Source organism: Echinops telfairi, unplaced genomic scaffold, assembly GCF_000313985.2.
Source record: "Echinops telfairi isolate 266 unplaced genomic scaffold, ASM31398v2 ScPeMD7_1;HRSCAF=3_0, whole genome shotgun sequence".
In the NCBI taxonomy this organism is placed as follows: Eukaryota; Metazoa; Chordata; class Mammalia; order Afrosoricida; family Tenrecidae; genus Echinops; species Echinops telfairi.
This window is the reverse complement of record NW_022103896.1, coordinates 76,772,103-76,778,942: the sequence shown is the minus strand read 5'-3', so window position 1 is coordinate 76,778,942 and position 6,840 is coordinate 76,772,103.

Genomic DNA, 6,840 nt, shown 5'->3' with positions numbered 1-6,840 from the left:
TCAGTTGAATTTATGGATTCAATATCCCACTTTCATAATTTTCTGCTCATAGATTTCCATTCAACTTTCAGAACCTTTCCCCTTCCCACTTTAACACTGGATACCCTTTGAGATTAGGAATTCAATTAAAGTTGTAATTTAACCACTTGTTTGAAACTCTGGATTAGTGTTCAGCAATCTCACCTCTGTGACTATAGGACATAGGGTTTTCTTTCAGGGCACACATAGAGACTTCCGGGTAATTTGGGCAGCAAGTGAGCTGGGTATTTGAAGCTGTAAGTTGATACTTTCTTTCTCCACTTTCCGTAGCAATGTTGTTACTGTGGGGATGGTTGTTATGTGCTGCCGATCCGGTTCCAACTCACAAAGACCCTATGCACAACAGATGCAACACCCTGCAGTGGTGCAGCATCCACACGGTTGTCTTATGCTTGAGTCCATTGTTGCAGCAACTGTGTCAATGCATCTTCTGGGGGGCCTTTCTCTTTTTCTCTGCCCTTCCAAATATGTCCTACTCCAGGACCGATCGCTCCTGAAAACATGTCCAAAATACATGGATACATTCTCGCCTGTCAGGAGCATTCTGGTTGTACCTCTTCCATGATAGCGTTGTTTGGCAGTCCATGGTACTGAATAGATATGATCATTTTATTGGGAGCTCTTGCAGCTGGTACTTTCAATATTGATCACTGATACCATAGTTCAAATGCATCCTTTTTTTTTTGTCTTTCTTATTCCATGTCAAACTATCACAGGCCTATGAGGTGAGTGAAAACACCATGGCTTGAGTCAGGAACACATTAGTCCTCAAAGCAACATCCTTGCTTTCTAGTACTCCAAAGTGGTCTTGTGCAGCAGACTTACCTAATGCAGCATCTCTTTTGATCTCGAGTCCTCCTTCCATGAGCATTGTTTGGGCATCTAAGCAAGACAAAATTCTTGACAATTTCATGTTACCTATTGGTCCAGTTTTGAGTATTCTGGTCATCTTTACACTGAGTCATAATCCAGACTGAAGACCAAAATCCTTAATCTTCATCACCAAAATCCTTAATCTTCATCAGCAAGTGCTTCATGCCCTCTTCACTTATAGCAAGCAAAGTTACATCATCAGCATATCATAGGTTGTTAATAAGTCCTCCTTCAATCCTGATGCTTCATTTAAAAAAATAAAATCCAGCTTTTCTGATTATTTGCTCAGCATACAGATTTCATAAGTATGCTAGTATTAGGTAGGGAAAATCAGTCTATCTCATACTCCTTAGTTTGATGAGAATACTCCAAGACAGTGGTGCTCAACCTTCCTAATGCCATGACCCTTTAATACAGTTCCTCATGTTGTGGTGACCCCATAACCATGAAATTATTTTTGTTGCTACTTCTACTTTTCTGAATTGGGTGACCCCTGTGAAAGAGTCATTCAACCCCCACAGGGATCGCGACCCCCGAGGTTGAGAACCGCTGCTCTAAGGTACCAAAGACATACTCAAAAGTACAATTTCTTTTGATGACAAATAGAATGGGATAACACATAGAAATGAATATTCATCATTAATTATAGATTGAAGAAATGGTGTAGGGGCCATATCTGACCTCCTATGATTCCCATGGCTGACTGCCATAAGGCAGGGGTCAGGCATGCCTTCATCCTCCATGACTTTTTTGCTCTATTCTGACACCAACCATCCCTCCCACAACACTATATGCTTTTCAGCTGAGTTCTATAGACAGAACATTATATCAAAGAGTAATTGTATATTAAGAAAACATCCCAGCCCAGTTCAGATCAAATCCATAAATTCGATATTAGCTCATATGTCTGATACCAGTATACACATTCCTCTTCAAACTCATGTAACACATGCAGGTGGGTCCGATGGATGCATCTCCAGGGCTCAGGCTGCCATCAGCGTGGCTCTTTGTGGTTTGTCAACAGGAACGTATAGCAGAGAGAAAGTGTGGTCCTCATTTCCAGAATCCTCCTGGTAGGTGTTACCTTGCGACCCCATTGGCAGACTACAACCTAGTTATCAAGTGGGCATGAAATTCCTAGGTACCACAAAACCTGAAGCAAGGTTTTTAGTAGAGGGGGGAGTGTCCTGAGGCCACATTCCTCCTTCTTTCTTCTATGAGGATCCCAATGGTTAAACTCTGCTATTAGCCCTAGAACATAGAAGCCTGCTGAAGCAGGCATAGTTGCAACTGTTGGCGCAGAGAGAAGGATGGAAAGGGGGCAAGTGTAGATCTGGAATTTATTTGCACAAATTGTTATGCCCTTGACCCTGTTGGAAGGAAGGAAGAGAACAAATGAAGCGGTGTGCTATAAAATACCAATAGACTTTTGTGCCTTCTACCAGAACTCTTCTGGGGAAGCAAACACTTTCATCTTCTTTTCCTTATAGAGCACTTCTGCCAGCTCCTGGAACACATGCCCTGGAGCTCCAGTCCCAGCAAAGCATCATGAAAACATCTAAGTCTCGTCTCCCTTTTCAGGAGTTTCTCCTCCACCCAATCCATTCTGCTTGTTCAGCATAAATAAGGTGGGGCTGACACACGTTGAGCAGATTAATGAGGGCAGCCCCTAGAACATCAGAGGTAAAATTGAAGGTCTGACATCATATCAGGTAGAAAAAACCATGAAAGAAGCTGGCATCTCATCATCAAGGGAAAGGTATTTCATGCTTGCGTGTCACAGTAGAATTGTGCTTCAAAGGAATTTCAATAGATGGCTTTTCAGACGCAGATCATAAGGATTTCGGAAGCACTTCTGGGTGCATGTGATATTTCCACGTTTCACTTAACAGCAAAGTACAATAACCATTTGTCGTCCCCAGGGTTTCAGTTACAAATATAAATGTATTAATAAATATATGCCTACCCATGATCATTATGACTTAAATCTCTCATTAGAAGACAATTTGATAAATAAACTTGTATATACGCATCATGGAATACTGCACCTTGCTCAAGGATGATGATAAAACTATGAAACACCTCATGGCATGAATGGATTGGGAGAACATTATGCTGTATGAAGCTAGTCAAGTAGAAAAGGACAAATATTGCATGAGACCTCTGTTGAAAAGAGAAAAAATCAAGAAAAAGGTTTTCATACCAACAGAAAGAAACTTTGCTAGGTACTAGGGACGGGAGAGGGGAAGAAGCAAAGGAGTATCCTTGATAAGCTATCAGGAGGTGTGAACAGTAGTTTAGGTTGTCGAATACAGCAATGATGATCTAAAATGCAACCCCCCACATAATTCATAATAAACAGTTAAAATGTAAAACAACATACCAACAGGAGGTTAGCTTAACTGGGAAAGAATGCCTGCCTTATAAGATTTACCTGTATAGGATCAAGTTGACCACAGCAACTCAAAATACTTGTTAGGAACCTTGGAGGAGGGAGGCGGGAAGTAAATTTATGCTAATGAAGGTGGAACATATCAGAAAAACATGAGTGGTTGCACAACTTGAAGAATGTAACAAATATCAGTGAATTAAGATGTAGAAAATCAAACTTGGATATATGTTCTCTGTGTATATTCTCAACCACAACAGAAGTACATTTATTATAAGGGAAAATAGAAATATTTAATAACATATAGATATAAATATATAGCCACTCTTAAGCTATAATAATGAAATGTTTAAAATTAGGATTACAGATGCTTGCACAGATGGAGAATGTTTGGGCCCAGGCATGTCTGAAGGGTGAAAGACTCATGGAGCTCAGGTTGGTAAGTGCCCTCAGGTTGGTTCTCCTGTTCATAGGACCCTACGTGCAACAGAAGGGAAGAGTCTGCGTTGTCCTCATAGTGACTATGGTTGAACCCACTGTGGCAGCTCCCTTATCAACCCATCTCTTTGAAGATCTTCCTCTTGTATTGACCTACTTTACATCCTTGATGTCACTCCACAACTTGTCTGGTCTTTGATCACTTGTTTTCAATGTGCCAAATCAATTTTAGACATGCTCTCTAAATTCAGGTGGGACCTATTTAAAGTTGGCTCTACCTTGATGAGGGAATTCTTTCCCAGTTGTAATTTTGTAAGTCTTCCAACTTGAGAGGTCATCTTCTGACAATCTATCAAAAATTGTGCTGCGCTATTCAGAAGGCCCTCACTGGCTAATCATTTTTACAAGTCAAGTTCCAGGTCCCCTTCCTAGTGGACTTTGCTGTAAAAGTGCCACCGAAATCCACCAATTATGGCTGATATTTGAAATGCTTCTAGTATAAAGCCCAGCATCACAGCAACACACAAGCTACCACAGCACAAAAATGCTGACACCCAAGTGATGTCTAGGGACTAAAGGACTAGAAAGATGCAATGAGGAATGACTATTTAAAGCAAAGACAGATTTTCTCTACATCGTTGTACAAACCTACCCATGCTTTGTCTAGAGAAGCTCTCGGATTTACAACATGATAGGAAATGAGCACAGAGAAAGTCATGCATTTATAACTTTCCATATTCCTAGCAGAATGTCTTGTGCCTGTTTCTCACATCTCTCTTCCCCTATCCCACTGTCTGCTTTTGGCAGCCCCCTTCTTGTTCTTTTCCTCTCTCTGCGTCTTCATTCAGATTGATTCCATGAATTGAAAGAAAGGAGAGGCTTTATCATATTTCTCCCCTATCCATGCATCATTTTTGTATTTCCTCACTGGGGAAATCTTCTATTTAAAAAAACAAAAAATGAAAATCAGGAGAAGCTTGCCAGCATGTGATGATTGGAATGGTTTGTCTTGAGAATGAAATAAAAGGGCAAAAAGATCACTTGATAATAATCAAAAGGCTATCAAGGATAAGGTTCATGCTATAGTTCAAGTTCGTTTTTTTGGTTCCTGGATGTCCTTAGGAATTTTCCTTTACTTCCTAATTCTCTATTGTCAACAATCTAGAATAAAATGACAAAAATTATCTTATTTTTATCCTTCTAGTGTGGGAGAATATTACCAGCTCCAACTTTATAAAGAATGGCTTTATTTAGATTTACTATTACTGCTTATATTTCTAAATAATCATCATTATGTGGTCATATTTATTGAAGTGTATTATCAAAATGCATAACATAGTCTTTCCATTAACTCTTTCACATTAATGAGACGCTATTTAGTAAATTACTATTTCCCAGCACTAAAAGGAAGAAAGCCAGTGGCCTGAATGATTTTCCAAAGTGCCTATTAATAAACACCCAAGGCATATATTAAAATACTAGAACGCAAAGGTCTTTGGAAAGTGCAGAAGCATGTGAGCTTGGATTTTTAAAAATGCACATTAACGCTTTCATAACTGCAGCACACTGCTCAGAAACATTCCCCTTCTCAGTTTGTTTAGCACGCCTTTAATTTTCACTATATTCTTAAATGTAGCAATTTTGCAATGATTTTTTAAATGAACCAAAATTTTCTAGCTTCATTGTGTTGTTGGGGAAAATTCAATGATCATCTTAAATGTCATATTTGAGGTTCACTTATTATGCTGCTTCATTTTTATTGTTACAAATAATTAACAAAACAGCTTATAAAAAACAGAAGTGGGAATGCTCTGTCGTATTGCATTCTTGAGGACCAATCAAATTGATTCTTGCAAAATAACCTATTTAAAGCATTTGTATGATTTTTTTCATAGGTGTTGGGTTATCTAAAATTTGTTTTTTTTTTGAAGATTTGATTAATTAGACATTTTATGTAATGACAACTGCCGTTTCATAGATTCTGTTACCTTTACCTAATGCCCCCCCTTTTATTGATTCCGTTGTGTCCCCCTCCTCCAAGTAAGAGTCCCAACTTCCACACCTGTGAATGTAACTTTATATGGGGAAATAGGGTTTTTCGTAGCAGATGTTATTGGTTAAGCCACACTGAACAGGGTGGGTCCTAATACAAAGTCTCTCTGAATGGTGTCTGACGCAAAAGAGAGACCAGCATTAGAAGCAAGATCACACATGGGATGGTGGGGCCAGGGAAGGCTGCTGCACGTGACGATGCAGTAGATGCATCTATAAGCAGCAAGTGGATGTCAAGGATTGCTAGCTTCCACCAGACACTAGAAGGAAGTGACATATAAAGAGAAGACAGCATGTACAATGTACCAACATGCCAGAGCTGGCGGGGGCAAGGAAAGATCATCCTTTAGGGACAAAGTTGAAAAAGTGTACAACTCTTTCCATTTCTTGAATTCAGACTTTCCGCCTTTAGGAGAGACAGAGTATATTTCTGTTCTGTGAGTAGGTACACTCTGAGGTATTTTGTTAGGGCAGACCTTGGACATTGAGACGGGTAACACCTTGCAAGATCCCCACTGGTGACGTTTTGCAAATCTATAGAAAAATGTCACAACTAGGTTATTGACAGTGACACAATGGAGATACAGAACATTTCTATGATTGAAAACTTCTATGACCATGAATGTTTCCCTTTCAGAATTGATATTCCTTTAGTCCCAGTTGATTCTTTTACCCCAGGCAACATGTTCTTCAATTTTTACACTGTTATCTTTCCGGGTGTTATAAAACCGTTGGAATTGGTGGTTCCAATCAGTATAATTCTCTGAGATTCATTCAGGCTGTTGTGTATCACAACCAGGTCGTTGTATTCATAGCTGAATAGCAGTATACAGTATGATCATACCATGGTTTATTTAACAGGGACCTGTTGACGGATAGCTGGAAATTTCAATTTGGGGTGTTATAAATAAAGCTGCTATAAAATTTGTGTACAACTCTTTGTGTACACATAGATCTTCATTCATACCCAGGCGTACAATTGGTGCATTGTTTATCAGTTGGGTCTTTAGGGTTTTTATTATTCACTGTTTATTGTCAATTGGGGGGGG